Genomic DNA, 19,195 nt, shown 5'->3' with positions numbered 1-19,195 from the left:
TTGGTGGTGGAGACAGGTGGGCAAGGGAAGATTTATAGAGCCTTCACTTACCAGGACAAGCAACCTGGAGAGATTTATATGATGGTTTCCAGAGTGAACAGGCAACTCAGGGAGATTTATCGGCCCCTTCCAAACAGATGAGGAACCGCCACTACAACTGCACTTAGTCAACCTGCAAAATCGAGGAGCTGGGCCCTGATCCCTGCTGTCAATTTGTGACAGCCGCAAGCAGAGTAGTTAGGAGCAATGATATTTTCTGTGACACAGGACTTCCTAAACCTGGCACCCTCCAGGTGAGCTGGACTGCAGCTTCTATTTTCTGCAGCCAGTGTGGCCAAAGAGCCCCCTGCTTGGGGATGGGAGGGCTGCTGTCAAATACATCTGGAGGGCATTAGGTCAAGGGGGAGGTGATCCAACTGATGGCACTGCTAGGATTTGAATGTTAGTGGATACAACCCAAATCTTTGGAATATGAATTTCAATTTTACAATGAATCCTGCATTTGACTCTTTTAGCTCTGGTGCTGTCTACACTATTGGTAGCCAAACTGGCATCTCCCAGTGTTCTGGATGACTATTAGCCTCAGACTCCATACGTAACTAAATGTCATGTTAAATGCCGTTAAAAGGATGTATCCTATTTATTTATTTCATGTCAAAAGCATTGCATAATAAGTTTAAAAGTGATAAAATAAAAGATGCAGCTGATTTGCCTACATCTCTCAGTTTCATTTTTCCTTAGGAATGCCTTCCCTATGAACATAAATCTATACCAGTTGATTGTCAGCAGTTTCAGATGCAACTGCTTTTTAAATACATCTCAATCTACAACACAGACTAGCAAATTGTCATTGAAGGTAGCGAACTTCTGTATATTTCGTTCTACTCATTGTCTTTCTTTTGACTTAACCTAATGTCCCATTCAACCTGTTCCAAATCATCAAATACCTCAAATTCAAGCAATAATTCATGTTCATGCCACACTGTTTAAGTTCATTGAATGCTATTACCAGCACATTCCTTTTAATTTTAATTTTTCAGTAAAAAAAACTTCTTACATGAATCAAGTAACAATATCCTTACTAACAAAAACCAGTCCAAAAAACTCCATATTCTATCATTTCACTATTCACATAAACTCCACTTCATGATGTATTTCAATGTATATACTGAATGATTGTATTGATGACTATTTTAACAGAATTAAATGTTTAAAAATTACATGCACTATGGATGTTCAAAGGCTCTTTCACTGCTCTGAGCAAGTTATTCAACTTAAAGGTCTAACAGATGAAAATAAATGTGTATGTACACATACACACTCATAAGAGCCAGCATGAAGTCAGAAAAAGTGGGCATGTTCAAATTCGAGAGGACAGGGCAAGGGCTTTTGCAAAACACAGACTATAGGGTCATGGTTAGAAGTAAAGTGCAGGAAAACTAAAACAATAAACTAAAACAAGTCCGGGCAGACCTGATCAGGAGCTAAACTGTTATTCAAAGTCTTTACAGAAGGTGGACAGAGTGGGGGCTAATCTAATCTCCCTGAGAGAGTTCCAGAGCTGGGGAGCCACCACCAAGAAGGTCCTCTCCCTCGTCCCCACCAAATGTGCTTGTAAGAAGGCAGAAGAGAGAAAAGGGCCTCCCAGGCAGATCTTAGAGTTCATGCTGATTCGTAGAGGGAATTAAGGTCGCAAAGATAAGACCTTGTGACTGACCAGGAGGACCTTTGTCTTGTCTGGATTAAGCTTCAGCTTGTTTCTCCTCATCCAGTCCAACAGCAGCCAGGCACTGGTACAGAATCCAGGGAGCTTCCTTGGAATGAGTTAGAAAAGGGTAATAGAGTTCAGTGTCATCAGTGTCAGTGGATGACCTCACTCAGCAGTTTCATTGAGATGTTTAAAAGCATGGGAGATAAAATGAAACCTTGCGGGACCCCACCGGTCAAAGGCGAGGGTCTGAGCAGGTTTCTCCCAGCTTCACCAACTGGGTGCGACCCTCCAGGAAGGAGTGGAGCCTCTGAAAAGCAGTGTCTCCAAGACCCATTCTGGAGAGCCACCCCAAAATGATACTATGGTCAATGGTATCAAAAGGCACTGAGATGTCTAGGAGAACCAACAAAAACACACTCCCCCTGTCTAGTTCTCCGTGGAGGTCATCCACCAAACTGACCAAAGCTGTCTCCATACTGTGAACAGGCTTGAAACTAGACTGTGATGGATCAAGATAATCAGCTTCATCCAAGAACCTCTAAAGCTCGCTCTAGAACCTTACCCAAAAAGGAGAGATTAGGAATTGGCCGGTAGTTGTTAAGGATCGAGGAATCTAGGGAAGCCCTTTTCAGGATTGGTGTCACAATTGCCCATTTTAGGCTAGCTGGTAATTGCCTCTCATCCAGTGAGGCTAATCCCCAGTCAGCCATGGAAACCAACTGGGTGACCAAAGAATACTTTCCAAGATCTTATTATCTCAAAAAATAATAAACTATAGCAGCTGAAAATCAACCCAAAGGTAAATTCTATTGATTCAATACTATGACTCTGACTAGAAATAACAAGATGCAGGGTGACATACTATATATGTGTGTAATTCAAGTAAACACCTTTACTGTAACATTCTTCCCATATGACTTCAGAAGAAGGTCTAGGTCCTAAGACCTAAGACTTTGACCCTTTTCTTAGCTGTATTTATCCTCCTTAGTTTGCTTTTCCTCTTTCCTTTGAGACACACCCTCTTTCTACTCTTTTTTCATAAGATCCATTTGCCATGCCTCTTTGCTTAGTATCCCTTGATACCCACATCTTCTTTCCTAGACCGGTTTCTCCATCTGGCATAGTTGCTTTTAGTGGCTCAGTTCCTCAACACAAGCTCTGCCTTAGCCAATGAGTAGTCAGATATTATTCTGCTTGGTTTACTCTTATCTGGCATCAGAGCAACTCAGCCAATAATTTTTCTGCCAACACAAACCTTCCTTAGTGTACTGCAATAAAGATTGTTATAGCCTGCTATTCAGATATAGCTTAGTCTTTAATCAACTATGGACATATAATTACCTGTTGGGAATATTTATGCGAAATACACCCACCTCAGACAAGCCTAACAATGGTATTGCTAATCCACTACTACTGTACAATGACAGGGAGTAACATAGCACTACAAAAGAAATCTAAGATAAGAAAAAATTCCACCATTTGTCTCTGGAGTGTTTAAACAAGTCAATTTGTATTCTGTTCATTCACACTCTACTCTTGTTAGGTATTATGATTTTAAATATTAACACAGACATAAAACATTAATGAGAAAAATATATTCAATTAAGACTGCAGAAGACAATTGTCACTTTTCTACTGCTCCTAGAAGAATTCATTTTCTAAATGTATTTTAAAAGCCTTCAAAATGAGAAAAATACTAACAATTGTGCAAATTTCAAGATTATCTAGGTGACAGTAGTGATTGTTAATCTTGAATCTCTAACGGTTGCTCGGCTTTAGCTCCCAAGATTCAGGAAATAATGTAATTTTTCTTCAGGTTTCTTCCTTAAGGTAGCAACAACTACTTTATAAATTTTCTTGCTGCTACAAGAAAGTCTTTGAAAAACCCATAGTTTTAGAAGCCAATTACAATTCTGAACTTATTCTGTATAAGATTCATACAATATTCTTTCACACAGAAAACAGCATTTTCTGTTCTGGAATCAGCATTTTTTACATGGAAAATAACATTTCAATGCAGAAATATTAATTCCTGTGTAGAATATGTATTACATGGAATATTGGTACATAGCTAAACACACCAATTATTTATTTTACGGCTCCAAAAGGGCCACAACAATACTAAAACATAATTTTAGTTTGAATGAAGATATAAATTCATGTCACTGGACAGAAAGAAACAGATTTGTCTACCTCCTCACTACCACATCAGGTCCTTCAGTTGCCAGAAATCCTACACAGAGAACTCCTCCAACAGTGAACTGAGATACTTTCTGTCAGTAGACCCCTTCTATTTATAGAAAGCACAGAGTGAACCCAAAACTGTTGACTATTTCTGTCTCACATCAGTTACCACGCACTGTCTCTCTATGTAACCATATTCCCACAGATATTACTGGTGGAGAACCCAACACAAAATGAATGGATGAAAATCCATGTGGTATCCTAGCATACCACGTGGTGTACCATGTGCGACATCTTTTCAGATCTCTTTCCCGTATGTTTTACAAAGGTCTCCGTTATCTGTTTTTATGCTGTTAGTCTGACATTTAATTATGAATTCTTTAGGAGCATTTTTTACTCCATGTCAGAAGGGCTTTCTCTGAAAAGATATTTATGTCATGCCCACACATCCCTTGATTCTTCTTATCTGTCTAGTATTAAATCTTGAACTATTGTAAGCAAACTCATAGGCTGTCAAAATCAACAATTCAATTTCCGTTCTCTACTTTCCAATTAGGAATGTTACTGCTACAGCAATTGACAGTGATCTGGGACTACAAATTGCCTTTGTGTCACCACTGCAGCTATCCCTGATTCATTCTTCACCTTCATTTGGAACACAAACTTGGAACAAGAATTTATCTCTTCGCCTTGCAAATCAAATTCTCAGAGTTTAACCAAAGACAGGATTCACAGGAGCCCAATTGATGCAGTCACATATGTGCAGGAAGCCATTGTCCCTGTCCTCCTGTTATAATGACAATTAACAGGAGGCAAATTCACTTGTTAAACATGCTGCAAATCTTTGATTCAATACTGTAATTATCTTGATCATATTGTTTGGCTGTTGCTTTGCCAAAATGATTGAAAAACAAATATTGTGCTCAATCCAGTATGATTTAATATTTTCCTTTCATTTTTATCCACAGAAAGAAAGACTCATCAGCTACATTTATTCTACTGCAGGTAGAAATATTCCAGAGAACTGATCTCTTACTAATAAACAAAGCACTTCAGTGTCACATCATTCCAAACCACTATCAATAATGTTTATATTAGTTATCTATTCCCATTGCCCTAAAATGTTAGGAACAGAGTCAAAACAGATTTATAGCCCTGCATGATTCCATAAAGCGCATCATATTCCATTTTTATTCTTTTTAGTAAGTTTTTGAGGATTCTGATCAATCTGCATTTTTAAGTGAACCAACCTGATCTGCATTAGAGATGAAAGAATGTTTGCTATAATTTGCTCACAGGTAAAAAAAAAAAACACAACCCCCCCCCCCCAAAAAAAAAACAAAAAAAGGCCTTTCAACAATCAACAAACACTGTCAGGAAGAATAAAAGATTAGCAAGGACTTTGAACAGTTTTCTCCCTGTATTCAAAGAAGAAGAAATTTTCTGTGTGGAAAAACACATGATTTTTGTTCTTGTGTTTCCTTGCACAAAGAAGTTTACTGCTTGACCCATATCCCTTTTTAGTGAACAAAACACTATTTCCTGTGTAGAAAAGTATTTTTTTCTCCATAAAAAGGAGAGAGGGAAGATATGCACAAAAATCAGTTTCGTTCTTCTGCACAGAATATCCCACAACATTCAGGATGTTCAGAATTCAGATATAACAAAATACAGGGAGAACACTGCTGAGGAATGTTTGTTTTTGACCATTAACCTTTGGATTTTAGACCTTTTGTGACAATGTTCTTGTGTTTTTAAAAAGGGTACCAAAACTACTCATTTTTCTGACAACATTTTTAGAAATATGTGTTTTGCAGGAAAATATTTTAAAATATGTACTTATGTGCATATCAAAGCCACTTTAAACTCGTTTTGGTAAGAACACAAAAAATAAGCACTCATGTAAGAAAATTCCTCTTTGGCAGCTGGAGCCAATCTTGAAAACTGCTTTATGTGTGACAGGGATGGGAAACAGGTGTCTTCTAGATGCTGCTGGATTGCAACTGTCATCAGACTGTGTCTGCTTTACTCAGCGGACTGGGACAGTGAGAATTGTAATCCAGCCATATTCAGAGGAACATATTCTCCACCTCTGTTATATGGGAAATGCAGAGTTAGCAAGGATGCAATGAGTTCAGTTTCACCACATGACCAGTCAATCACAGATAAACAATTTTTCCAATAAACCAATTTACTACAAAATAAAACTGCCAGCAGCCATTGTGAGTTGTCTGGCACCACTTGGATTCTCCTCGTCTACAATTTTGTTAAGTCTGAACATAGCAGGTATTATTATGACTTTCCACATTTCAAAAAGTATAGAGCAAATGAATCACCCATGAAATTTTGTCACAGATCTATGACCCATTGTTTTGTTAGTATACAGCTGAAGATCACACTCTGGCTACTCAAACAATGTCAATGGACTAAATTGCCCCCAGAAAAGAAATAAAATTTTCTCACAATTAAAGAAGCAGAAGTATGATGTGATTGCCCTACAGGAATCCCATATCTCCCAAAGATTTGTAGCACTACTATCCCAAAAAGCACTAGGAAAGGAATACTATTCAGCAGCACCAGATAAAAAGAAGGGGGTGGTAATATATGTAAAAAAAAACATCCCTTCTGAATTAGCCTTTAAAGACACCGAGGGAAGAATAGTTGCCATTCGGATAGAAAGAGGAGGACATAGACTACTAATTTGTAATATATATTCACCAAACGGATCAAAAGGAAAATTTGTAAAGAAATTGAGGGAACTAATTGGAGAACAAAAATTCGATGACCTTATACTCTTAGGAGATTTTAATGGAGTGATAGACAATAAAATTGATAGACAAATACAGAGTAAGAAGAAAGGCCAGGAAAACCTAGGTCAATTACCCCAAAGCTTTATAAATTTAAAGAAAGAATACGATTTGGTAGATATATGGAGATTATATCATGGGACAGAGAAGGACTATACATATTTTTCAAGCAGGCATAATAATTGGTCCAGAATTGATATGATTTGGTCAACCAAAACGATATCCACAAAAATAAATAAGATTAGTATATTACCAAGGAAAGACACAGATCATTGCCCGCTAGAGTTAAAATTGAACTACAAACCCGGTATGAAAAAATGGAGACTTAATGAAAACCTACTACAAAAGGAAGAAGATATAGAGAAAAATAAAAAACTTCTTAAAGAATATTTTTTGTTCAACACAACAACGGATGTAGATGATGGCATTATTTGGGACGCAATTAAGGCCGTCATGAGGGGTAATTTTATTCAACAAAATGCTATAAAAATAAATTAAGAAATCAAAAGTCATTAGAAATACATAAAGCAATAGAATTGGCTGAAAAGAATTTAAAGAAAAACCCCAAAAACTCAAAATTAGGACAGGAATTAGATTACCTTAATAAACAACGTCAGCAATTGGAAATGGAACAAAGGGCTAAAGAGTTGAAATTTGTAAAACAGTACCATTTCCAAAACGCAAACAAGCCGGGTAAATGGCTAACACGCACACTAAGGAGGAAAAGACAGGAACAATGGATAACCCAGATAAAAGACGGAACCAAAGTTTATACATCAGAGAAAGAGATTATGGACCAATTTAGCAAATATTTTGGAAACCTATATAAAAGTGACCATATAAATAGAGAAGAAGTTATGCTATACTTGGGGAGACAAAAGATACAAAGACTAACAGATGACCAAAGGGAGATGCTAAACAAGGATATATCACATAAAGAAATCGATATTGCTATAAGGAAATTAGATCCCAATAAAGCACCGGGTCCAGACGGCCTAACGCCAATTTACTATAAAAGATTGAAAGATGATCTGATACCCCACTTACAAAAAGTTATGAATAACGCCCTACATCAAAAACAGATACCTAAATCTTGGAAAGAAGCTAACATAATACTGTTACCTAAAGACAATTCGGACCCCAATAACATCAAAAATTATAGACCTATTTCCCTATTAAATACGGATTATAAAATCTTTGCTTTAATTATTGCGGAAAGACTAAAATTATATTTAACAAATTGGATAAAAGAAGAACAATCGGGATTTTTACCAGATAGGAGTATTAAAAACAACGTACGAAGTTTAGTAAATATAATTGAATACTATGAAAAACATAATCAAAAAGAAGTAGCCATAATGACGGTTGATGCGGAAAAGGCATTTGACCGTATAAATTGGGATTTATTTAAAATGTTAATGAGAGAAATGGATATAGGGAATAATTTTATGAATGCGATACAAGCTATATACGAAGATCAGACGGCAAATATCTGGGTAAATGGTCAATCATCTAACAAAATTAGGGTGGAGAAGGGGACTAGGCAAGGATGTCCCCTATCCCCACTAATATTTGTAATGTCATTGGAATTACTCCTTAATAATTTGAGAGATGACGACAATTTAAAAGGCTTAAAAATAGGCAAAGAGACATACAAACTCTGTGCCTTTGCAGATGACTTAGTGTGCATTATAGAGGATCCATTAAATAATATCAAAAAGTGGCTACGGGAAATAGAAGACTTCGGCAAAATATCAGGTTTCAGAATAAATAAAGATAAATCCATGATATTAACCAAAAATGTATCAAAAGAAAGACAATCCCAGATAAGTGATATCACAGGTATGAAAACGCCAACCAAAATAAAATATCTAGGAATATATCTAACAACAAAGAATTCACAGTTACTCCAAAACAACTATATCAATAAATGGAAAGAAATTAAAAACAATCTCAAGAATTGGTCTTCATTAAAATTATCCTTATTGGGTAGAATAGCAGTTATTAAATCAAATGTATTACCAAAAATGATATATCTTTTCCAAAACGTTCCAATAATTAGGAACCAGAAGTTATTCAAAGAATGGAATAAAGATATATCAAAATTCATCTGGAATAATAAGAAACCAAGAATAAATTATACAAATTTGACAGATGCCAAAAATAGAGGGGGTTTAGGTGTACCGAACCTTGCCCTTTACTCAGAAGCCTGCGGATTAGATTGGGTAAGGGATTGGATTAATTTAAGCAATAAGAAAATGTTGACCCTGGAAGGACATGATTTGCGAGCCGGCTGGCATGCGTACCTATGGTACAACAAAGCACCAATCGAAAAAAAATTTGGCAACCATTTTATTCGTTCGGCCTTACTCAAGATCTGGAATAAATATAAACAGAGAATCTATAATAAAACCCCCCTCTGGGTGTCTTCTATGGAGGCACGCCAGAGAAGAGAACTGGGATGGAACATATGGCCTACGTATAGAGATATACTAGAAAAAGAAGGAAGGGAAATAAAATTAAAATCACAGGAAGAATTAAAATTAAAATATGGTAATCTAACCTGGCTCCAGTATTATCGATTAAAAGAAAGCTTCAATAAAGATAAGATTCAGGGATTCGAGGATAAGGTAACACCATGGGATGTAATATTAGACAAGGGAAAGAGGAAAATTGCAAAAATATATAAATTTCTATTGGAATGGAGTACTGAGAAGGAACAAATAAAAGAGTGCATGACAAATTGGGCAAGAGATCTAGGAAGAACTATACTATTAGAGGAATGGGAACTTTTATGGGGGGAAAATTAAATTATACATATGCCTATGAATTGAAAGAAAATTGGTGGAAAATGTTCTATAGGTGGCACCTGACCCCAAAAAGGATATCAAAATTTACCAAAGGAAAGAAGATTAAATGCTGGAAATGTGGAAGAGGTGAAGGATCATATCTACACATGTGGTGGTCTTGTGAGAAGGTAAAACCGTACTGGAGGGAAATCCACGACAAATGTCAAAAAAAATTAAAGATAAAAATACCACTACTCCCAGAATTCTTTCTATTGGGCATGACGAATAACCAATGGGGAAAGAATGAAGACAAAATCTTTACACACTTAACAACAGCTGCCAGATTAGTTCTTGCAAGATTATGGAAACAGAAATTAATACCCAAAGTGGAAGAATGGATAAAAAGAATATGGGATATAATGAATATGGACTACCTAACGTTCCTGCTATCAACAACACAAAATAAGCCAAAAAAAGGGATAGATTGGACACTGGTAAAGGACTGGATGAAGAAAGAAAAAGTTAGAATATTGTTATAAAGCCCTTAACGCGAAGGAGAAGTGTCAACTGTCGACACACAAAAAAAAGAATGATACCAACAACATAAATAATACAAATAGTTACGACAACTTTATAGAGAAGAATGGAAGTCAAGAATCGACAAGGACCCTGACCCCCCCTACCCTTATTACCCCTTTCCCCCTCACTTTCTACCACCCCCCTCCCTACCCCCCATCCTTTCTTCCCCCCCATACTTTCCTAACCCATTTTATTGTTATTTTCAAAATTTAATAAAAATTATTTTTTTAAAAAAAGATCACACTCTGGCTGTTCTAGAGCCTATTGTATGGATAAGCTATGCACATTAAGTGCTATATGATTACCACAATGGAAACTCATCTCCGTTGCAATGCTTTAACTGCAGAATTTTACATCCACACTATTCCTATGTTTTACAAGCTGCAATATTACAATATATTAAGTGACCCTTGTGAGTTTATCCAGAAATAACAAAAGTCCTCAGAAACCACTTTGTTTCTAATTGTGCAATATATCTCCTCTCATGATGCCAACACTTAGCAGCCAGCTATCTACAGCTCTTACAACCATTGCTTGAAAGTATGCCTGCAGGAATCTTCTGAAGTCTACATAGACTATATATCTCAGGCAATCAAATTGTGCTCTGTTTTGTTAGGAATATAGAGGGAGATCCTTCATCACAGGAGAGGTTGTGTATCTATAATGCCAGAGCTACATCACATATTTAACAGAGAACCGAGCTAGTGAACTGTGATGATGAAACACGGAGCACTTTGCAGGATGTACCAGTTTATAATGACAGGTGTCCGTTATACATGTCTGATTGTGCAATATGTCAATATGTATCATTGTACACCAAGACATGCTATGCATCAAATAAATGGTTTGCTAAGAACAAATAGACGGGGCTGCTCACTGAACAGGTTGTTTTGAACACATTGCCCAATGTTCCACCAAGGGCATTATCAGTCACTATTCTAGGCTCTATTTATGGTGATTGCATGAACATTTAACACCCACAAGGACTAAAAATTGGTCAGCTACAAAAATGTCTGTTCCCTTAAATTCCTGCCCAATTACCTTGGAAGAATCTGTTCTGTGATTAATGCCTACCAAAGAAAAAATTATTTGGCAGTACTCTTCTTGTATATATAGATTATACCTGGAAGGAAGATCCACCTGTCATCAGTAACATTTAAATTAAGCTTGAAGAGATTTAGGAAGGTTCTGATCATGAAAAAGAATGGGAGCAATTTTTGCAAAATTTTCAGATACATTTTTTCTGGGATTGATAGAGCAGCAGTGGGCTCTGCAGGGGTCCATTTGGCTCAAAAATTACCTGAGAGCGATTGACCACTCTTTGCCTGCCCTGGTCTCAGGGTATAAGCTGTAGCTAATTTGTCCTAGTTAAAATATTTGGTGACATGAGTAGGAACTCCAGTTTTGTGGCTGACAAATTACCAGATGGGTGGGTTAGGATTTATAAAGCTTTTTTCCAACAACTGTAAAATAATGTGTGACTAGGAATATGTGAAACATGTCTCTTTCTTTCTGCTTGTATCTTTTGGTGCCTTGACAGGTAGGCTAAACCTACCTGTGTGAAATAAGATATTTTCTCAAAGCTATCCCAAGCCATTGTGAATCATGGCTTTGGATATTGTTCTATCTAGTATACCCCTGACTATCCCTCCCTGGGAGCCCCCAGTGGCACAGCAGATTAAACCACTGAGCTGCTGAACTTGCTCACAGAAAGGTTAGTGGTTTGAATCCAGGAAGCGGAGTGAGCTCCCACTGTTAATCCCAGCTTCTGCCAGCCTAGCAGTTTGAAAACATGCAAAAGTGAGTAGATCATTAGGTACTGCTCTGGCGGGAAGATAATGGCGCTCCATGCAGTCATGCCGGCCACATGACCTTGGAGGTGTCTACAGACAATGCCGGCTCTTCAGCTTAGAAATTGAGATGAGCACCAACTCCCAGAGCCAGACACGATTAGACTTAATGATAGACAAAAACCTTTACTTTTACCTATCCCTCCCTGATATTGTGGTTTGAATACTAGAGTAGGATTCTAGAAATCTGGCATTTGATTCCTTATTGACTTTGGGCAATGCAAATTCACCCAATGTCAGAGAAAGGCAACAGCAAATATTCTCTGAATGAATATTAACAACAACAACAACAACAACAACAACAACAACGGAAAAGAGTCGCCAAAACTCAGCCATCTTAAAGGCAGATGAACAACATAAAGGTACTTAGAGACAATGATCACCGTCCTTTTCATTTTCAAAAAATAATAGGCCTTATTGCTTTATATTCTTTCTTAAAAAGAACTACCATATTTACTGGAATATTATGATCACCTTTTCCGGCTAAATCACCTTGCCAAAAATTGGGATGAGCGTTAGATTTGCATCATACAGTTATCTTAGTGTTCAGCCAAAGCAAAAGGGGAAGGTATTTCAGGAGGTGCATCTGGAGCTCCTCTTTGAAGAAGGTCATCTTTAATTAAATAGCCATGGCTCAATGCTATGCAATCCAAGATTTATAGTTTGATGAGGCAGCAGCATTCTTTGGCAGAGAAGGCTCAAAACCATATCCACCTACAGCCCCCAGGATTCCATAGTAATGAACCGAGGCAATTAAAGGGAATTCATAGCAGAGATACATCCCCAAGGTTTTCTTTTCCATTGCTGGAAGCTTTTGTGCTCTAACATTTTTATTTTATTTATTTTTATAAATAAAATATTTTATTTTTATTTTATTTTTAAAGAAGGAATTATACATGTGCAGCAACTGTAATACATACCTTTTATTTTTTGGCCAAATTACACTTTTTTTGCTGTTACACATTACATTCGGCAGCATTTTTTGTTTTGTTTTGGGGTTTTGAAAACTTAAGTGCACATTAGATTTGATGGTGCATTAGACTCGATTAAATACGGGTATGTTACTTGTGTTATTGAGACTAACCAAGAATACTCCAGTCATGGTCTCAGCCAGGGAACATACACACCGGCCATTTCTTTTAAAATTACAAATACAATTTATAGGAGAGCATCCCCAGAGGAAAAAAAATTAAAGTGGGCCCAGTAGGGCATATATCTTCTTCAACATATTCCTTACTTAGCTTAGTGTCAAAACAGATTTGGGAGCCGTTGCCACCCATAGCCCAATCTGCAATTGCCATTTCCCTGTAATAGGAAATAAAATGTTGTTGTTTTCCTTGGGATCCACCTGAGTATAGCAGATGGCATGTGTATATTTAATTTCTTGTGAAGAAGATACCTGCCCTTTTCTTATAATACCGTTAGCACATTTCTAATATTCTGAAATGTTATTGGAAACATAAGTGAAATCTTTATAGCATATTGTCATTGTGACAGTTATCTTGAAAATGTTGTTTTGACACTGCTACTCTTTCTGGAGCAACATATTAGACTATTTAAACTACAACATCTATATCTGACAGCAAGTTTGTTGACCAGACTGTGGGATGATCTAGAAATGAAGAAATATTTATCATCCTTTAGCAACAGGGTTGGGGATATAAAGTGAAGTGTAGGACCTCACATTTAAATTCCCACACATATAAAAATACAACTTTTCTGTGTAGAAAAGTACATCAGTCTGTTTTCACTTCATGTAATTTTCTTGTATATTTACACTAAATAGGGGAATGGATAGACAGAGAAATAGGTAGGTATCTACCATCTTTCTTGAATCCTGTGAATGTGGATTGCATAAAATCTCACCTTACTGAAATCATACAAAAATTAAAATATAATTAAGATATGAAAATAATTAAGTGCAATCTAGAATTGGTTGCATGCAAGTGTAGAGATAGAAAAATATTTAAATATAACCCCCAAATGATAACAAAACAGATTTTGTGTGTGCGTGTGTGTGTACGCCAATAAATTGTTATGAAAAAATATTGGACTGAAGAAACTGCTAGCAATCCAAAATCACATGAGGCTTTTTTGCATATTAAAGCATTTTAAACACAAGAAAACAAAGTTAGGGGTACAATAAATGTTGTTTTGTGCTCAAAACAACATCTTGTGAATTGTGTGCAGAATAAATATCAAACCATGAACACACTTTGAAAATTGCATAGTTTAGTAGAATTTTCTTGGAAATAAAATGGCTAAAGCTTACTTGTTATTCTAAGGAGAAGAAAATCAGTGAAGAACTACACCCCTATTAAAACTAAACTAAACCAAAACAGGCAGATGAATTGAATTTGCATTAGATCATTCAGTCTTTATAATTTATTCCTTCTACCCACCCATCCCCCAATCCAAAGGTTGCTACCTACAAAACCCACAGGAGGGTAAAGAAATGTAGTCATATTCCATAAAGGTAATAGTATATGTTCATCTCTACAAATCACATATTTTTGGAGATTTTCAGGTATAGAGGTATTTTCTATGTATCCATATGCATCTTTAAAGAATATATCACACTGTAACGGTCACTCACTTTTTAATTATCCCAATTATAGATGCAAAAAAAGTGTTTTTTCCATGTGTGCATTTTTAAAAAGGGTGCCTGATATTGATGTACATCTGTCACCAACAGTACTAATCAGAGCTGCAGAATGTATTTGCATTTCCTTCCCTGACACCATGCATGCAGGAGAAAGAAAGAGCTATTAGCAGATTTCTAACAGCACGTGGATTGCCTTTATAACACAACCTGATTGCCCGTATATTACACCTACACAACTTATGTTCTTTGCTAGAACAATTTAAAGATGTTTAAAATAGAAAAAAAAACCCTTCAGGATCTCAAGTCCTAAAAACTTGCTGAAAATAACTCTGCAGATAGTTTCTCTAAACACATTTTGGAACTAATGCTGAGGCACTTTCAAACACAAATGTGGTTCTGTTGCATCAATGTCTGATTCTGAGAGTCCAGCTTTAACATTTGCATAAGTGAGTCAGCAGTGAAGACAAATCAGAAAAGCTATCTATTGTATGTGCTTGTTAGCTGTCATGCAGAGGTCTTATCAAACTGTGGAGCGGAGGTAATTTTGTTTCATGAGATGTCTTTTCTAAAAGAATGGATGAATTAGTTTTATTTCCTCTTCTTGGGAAAAGATGGCTGTTCTGGAGAACTTACTTCAGATATGGCTACCATCCTTTCCACCATCCAGCATGCTCCAACACTCTCTTATAATGATACTATGATGTTAAAGTATTATGGAGAATCCTAAGGGGTAAAGAGGCTACCCACATACTGAGGATGGAAGGAAAGAATAAGCTAGTTAATTATACCATTTTCCATTGTACAGAACATGTTCCACCTTTTAGAAATGGCTGGAGAATTTCTCATATTGGTGGAAAACAAATGGTCAAAAAAGATTCTCACAACGTATTGGCTCAGAGATAAAACAGCGTATTTTATATCTCATGAACTCCCTGCTAGACAGCTTCTAGGGGAAAGACCTTCTCAGTGATGATGTCCCAGGCACAGAATCCTCTTTACAAAAATGCTTACCTTACACCTACTCTGATGACACTTCTTAACTAAGTGAAGAACTTTAAAAAATGTAAAGTTTTAAAATCCGTTCCAGCTCAAATGTGTTTCTAACATTTTCATGTTATTTTTGTGCTCCTTTATCGGCAATTCAAATCCAGGAAGCGGTGTGAGCTTCCACTATTAGTCCCAGCTTCTGCCAACCTAGCAGTTGGAAAACATGCAAATGTGAGTATATAAATAGGCACCGCTCTGATGGGAATGTAATGGTGTGCCATGCAGTCATGCTGGCCACATGACCTTGGAGGCATCTACAGACAATGCCAGCTCTTTGGCTTAGGAATGGAGATGAGCACCAACCCTAGAGTCGGACACGACTAGACTTAATGTCAGGGGAAAACATTTACCTGTGCCCTATCTTTCACTGTCAATAGAAGCTCTCTCACACAGTGCAGCTAAGATTTCTGAAAGAGGAGAAAAAGCATGAAAACAGGATAGTTTAAAGCAGGGGTCCCCAAACTAAGGCCCGGGGGCCGGATGCGGCCCTCCAAGGTCATTTACCTGGCCCCCGCCCTCAGTTTTATAATATAATATTTTATATCAGTTTTAATAATATAATATATTGTATATACATATAATATTGACAATAATCTTATTATTATCTTACAATATAATACTAATAGTAATACCATATAATAATATTAATTATATGGTATATATTACATATTATATAATAGTATAGTGGTATAGTTCAATATAGTAATATATAATGCTAATATTGTGTTATGCTAATAATATAATATATTATACTAGCTTTGCCTGGCCACGTGTTGCTGTGGCTTATGGGAATCCTTTGTTGGCCAGGTGGAATAGCAGTGAATAGCCTTGCAGTCTCAAAGCCTGGCCGTTTTCTGGAGTAGCTGGAGCTTTTTGTTGTATGAACATAGAGGCATGGATGAGGGGTTGTGCTGCCACATTTAGTGTTTCTGGGATGTGTAGGTTTGTTGTTTTATCCTAGGTCGAAATTTCATTACCCTTTTATATATATAGATGTACATACAGCTGCTCTGAGTCCCCTTTGGGGTGAGAAGGGTGGGATATAAATGTAGTAAATAAATAATTAATTTTATACTTAGGCTCGGCCAAAGTTTGACATGACTTGAAGGCACACAACAACAACAACAACAACAACAACAACAACAACAACAACAACAACAACAATCCTAATTAACTTGACTATCTCATTGGCTAGTAGCAGGCCCACACTTTTCATTGAAATCCTAATAGGTTTATGTTGGTTAAAATTGTTTTCATTTTTAAATATTGTATTCTTTTGTTGTTGTTGTTGTTGCTGCACTACAAATAAGACATGTGCAGTATGCATAGGAATTTGTTTGTATTTTTTTTCCAAATGATAATTCGGCCCCTCAACAGTCTGAAGGATTGCGGACTGGCCCTCTGCTTAAAAAGTTTGGGGACCCCTGTTCTAGATCCTAGGAAGCTATTTATTGACTTAAGTAAGTAGTCTGTGTTCCCAGGAGGGAGTCTCTCATCCAGTCTCAGCCCCTGATTGAGGTTCCGGGTCTTAGCCTGCCACTTTTGGACTCTTGCTTGCTGAGGTGTTCCTGCGAGTATCTCTGTAGATCTGAGGATCTGTATTTTTTTTCCAAATGATAATTCGGCCCCTCAACAGTCTGAAGGATTGTGGACCGGCCCTCTGCTTAAAAAGTTTGGGGACCCCTGGTTTAAAGCATCGATGCTATCCATTCCACTGGTTGACAGAATGTGAGAAAATTAGAGAAAGCTCTCAGAAGTTGCTTTCATAGAATCACAAAGTTGGAAAATACCCAGTGGCCATCCAGTCAACTCCTGTCATTGCAAGAATGCACAGTCGAAACACTCCGGATATATGGATAAGAACATCAAGAGAAAGAGACTCCACTACACTCCAAAGCAGCATGTTGCACTGCCAAAAAATCCTTACCCTCAGGAAGTTCTCGGGGGAATCTTTTCCTGTAGCTTGAATCTAGTGCTTTGTGTCCCATTCTCTGTAGCAGCAGAAAACAAGCTTTCTCTATGTTCACTATGACATCCTTTCAGATATTTAAACATGGCTACCATGTCCCCTCTTAACCTTTCCTACTCTGGGCTAAGCATATCCAGCTCCCTAAGCAGTTCCTCATAGGGCATGGCTTCCAGATCATTCTCCTCTGAACACATTTGTAAAAGTATTGAAGAAAAAGAATAAAATGAGACTGTCATGGTGCCTTTGGACAGATATTAGGTATAATTTTGGGCAGTGTTGAGGACACTCAGCTAATCTGACATTATTTGTGAATCAGGGTAAAATCGTATCAAAACTGAACTGAAACAACAATCTCCCCCAATGCCAGTGACATGCCTATTATATGGGGAGAGTTGGTGTCATCATGTGCCTGAGGATAGTTATGCAAATGTTCCCCCCATATCTATATAAATTGTCCAGAACCTGTAAAAACATGTTACAGCAAAGTAAAGATTATGAACAGTGAGTTGCTGGCCCAGGCCCTCCTCTAGTGCAGAGAAAGAGCAGAAGTGACAGCAAAGACTTGTATAGGGGATTCTAGGACATGTAGCTTGACACATGGAGATGCTCTCTCAAGACCTCTAGGTCCTAGCATTCTTTAATTCCTTCTGGCATTTACGATACACAAATAGGAGGAATTAACTAGGCAGCAGAAAGGAAAATCATCATAATAATCAGGGACAATGAGATCTCAAGGACAGTGGGATACCGTGGTGTTGACAAAATCTGCAGGCCCTTTAGAATACATCAGAACTAATCATTTTTTCATTTTTTCTCCAGAGTATGCATACCGTATATACTTGTGTATAAGTCAACCTCATGTATTAGCTAAGGAAAGGTTTGGTGGGCAAAATTATGGATTTTGATGGGATTCATGGATAAGCTGGAGGTCATTGCACAGAGAGGAAAAGGGCCAATGCCACAATTTTCCTGCCCAGGCATTTAAAAAAGGGCAGAAGATGCATTTCAGTAAAGAAAATAGAGGGGACTAAGCTCTTGCCTTTTGTCAGCCTGCTCCAAGAAGACAACGGTTCCGTCTCTTCTCTCTCTCTCTCTCTCTCTGTGTGTGTGTGTATGTGTGTGTGGTACAGAACTCACACTGACCCATAGATAAATTGACCCATAATTTCGGGGTCAATTTTGACTAAAATATCTAGACTTGAATATATACCGTAAAATTGGACAAATAATTCAAATACAGGACATTTCAGTCCACAAACATATACACACCTACCAGGAATTGAAGGAGTGAAATGACTCAAGGAAATTGCAAAGCCAGAGCTTGGGAAAATATCTTTCTGGTATTCCATACCCCTGAATGTACTAGGCAGTATGTCACTTTTAGCTGGGAGTTATACTCCATCATCATCATTCCAAGCATTGGGCAAAGCATTTATTTTAAAACTTCTATTTTAAAAAATCTTGATAACTTTTTTTTTCATTTAACAGATCTCTCTTTAGCTGCCAGTTTTGCTGTTGGCCTTGGCAGACAGTGGGGTGGTGGCAGCAAGGCTCCAGCTGCACCCATTTCCCATCCCAAAATGCTTCAGCAGCTGCCCAAGGCTGTCATGTGGTGTCACCAGGCCTGGATGGCCCACTTACTTCAGTAACCTGA

At 37.3% G+C, this 19,195-nt stretch overlaps 1 protein-coding gene across 8 annotated transcripts in view; it reads right to left on the bottom strand.

The window, feature by feature from the left end:
* Nucleotides 1-19,195, bottom strand: part of nlgn1 (neuroligin 1) — an 816,109-nt gene that overhangs the window by 463,315 nt on the left and 333,599 nt on the right. The gene's annotated exons all lie outside the window — the stretch shown is intronic.

This window comes from Anolis carolinensis, chromosome 3 (assembly GCF_035594765.1).
Source record: "Anolis carolinensis isolate JA03-04 chromosome 3, rAnoCar3.1.pri, whole genome shotgun sequence".
In the NCBI taxonomy this organism is placed as follows: domain Eukaryota; kingdom Metazoa; phylum Chordata; class Lepidosauria; order Squamata; family Dactyloidae; genus Anolis; species Anolis carolinensis.
This window is presented reverse-complemented; position numbering and strand designations above follow the sequence as displayed.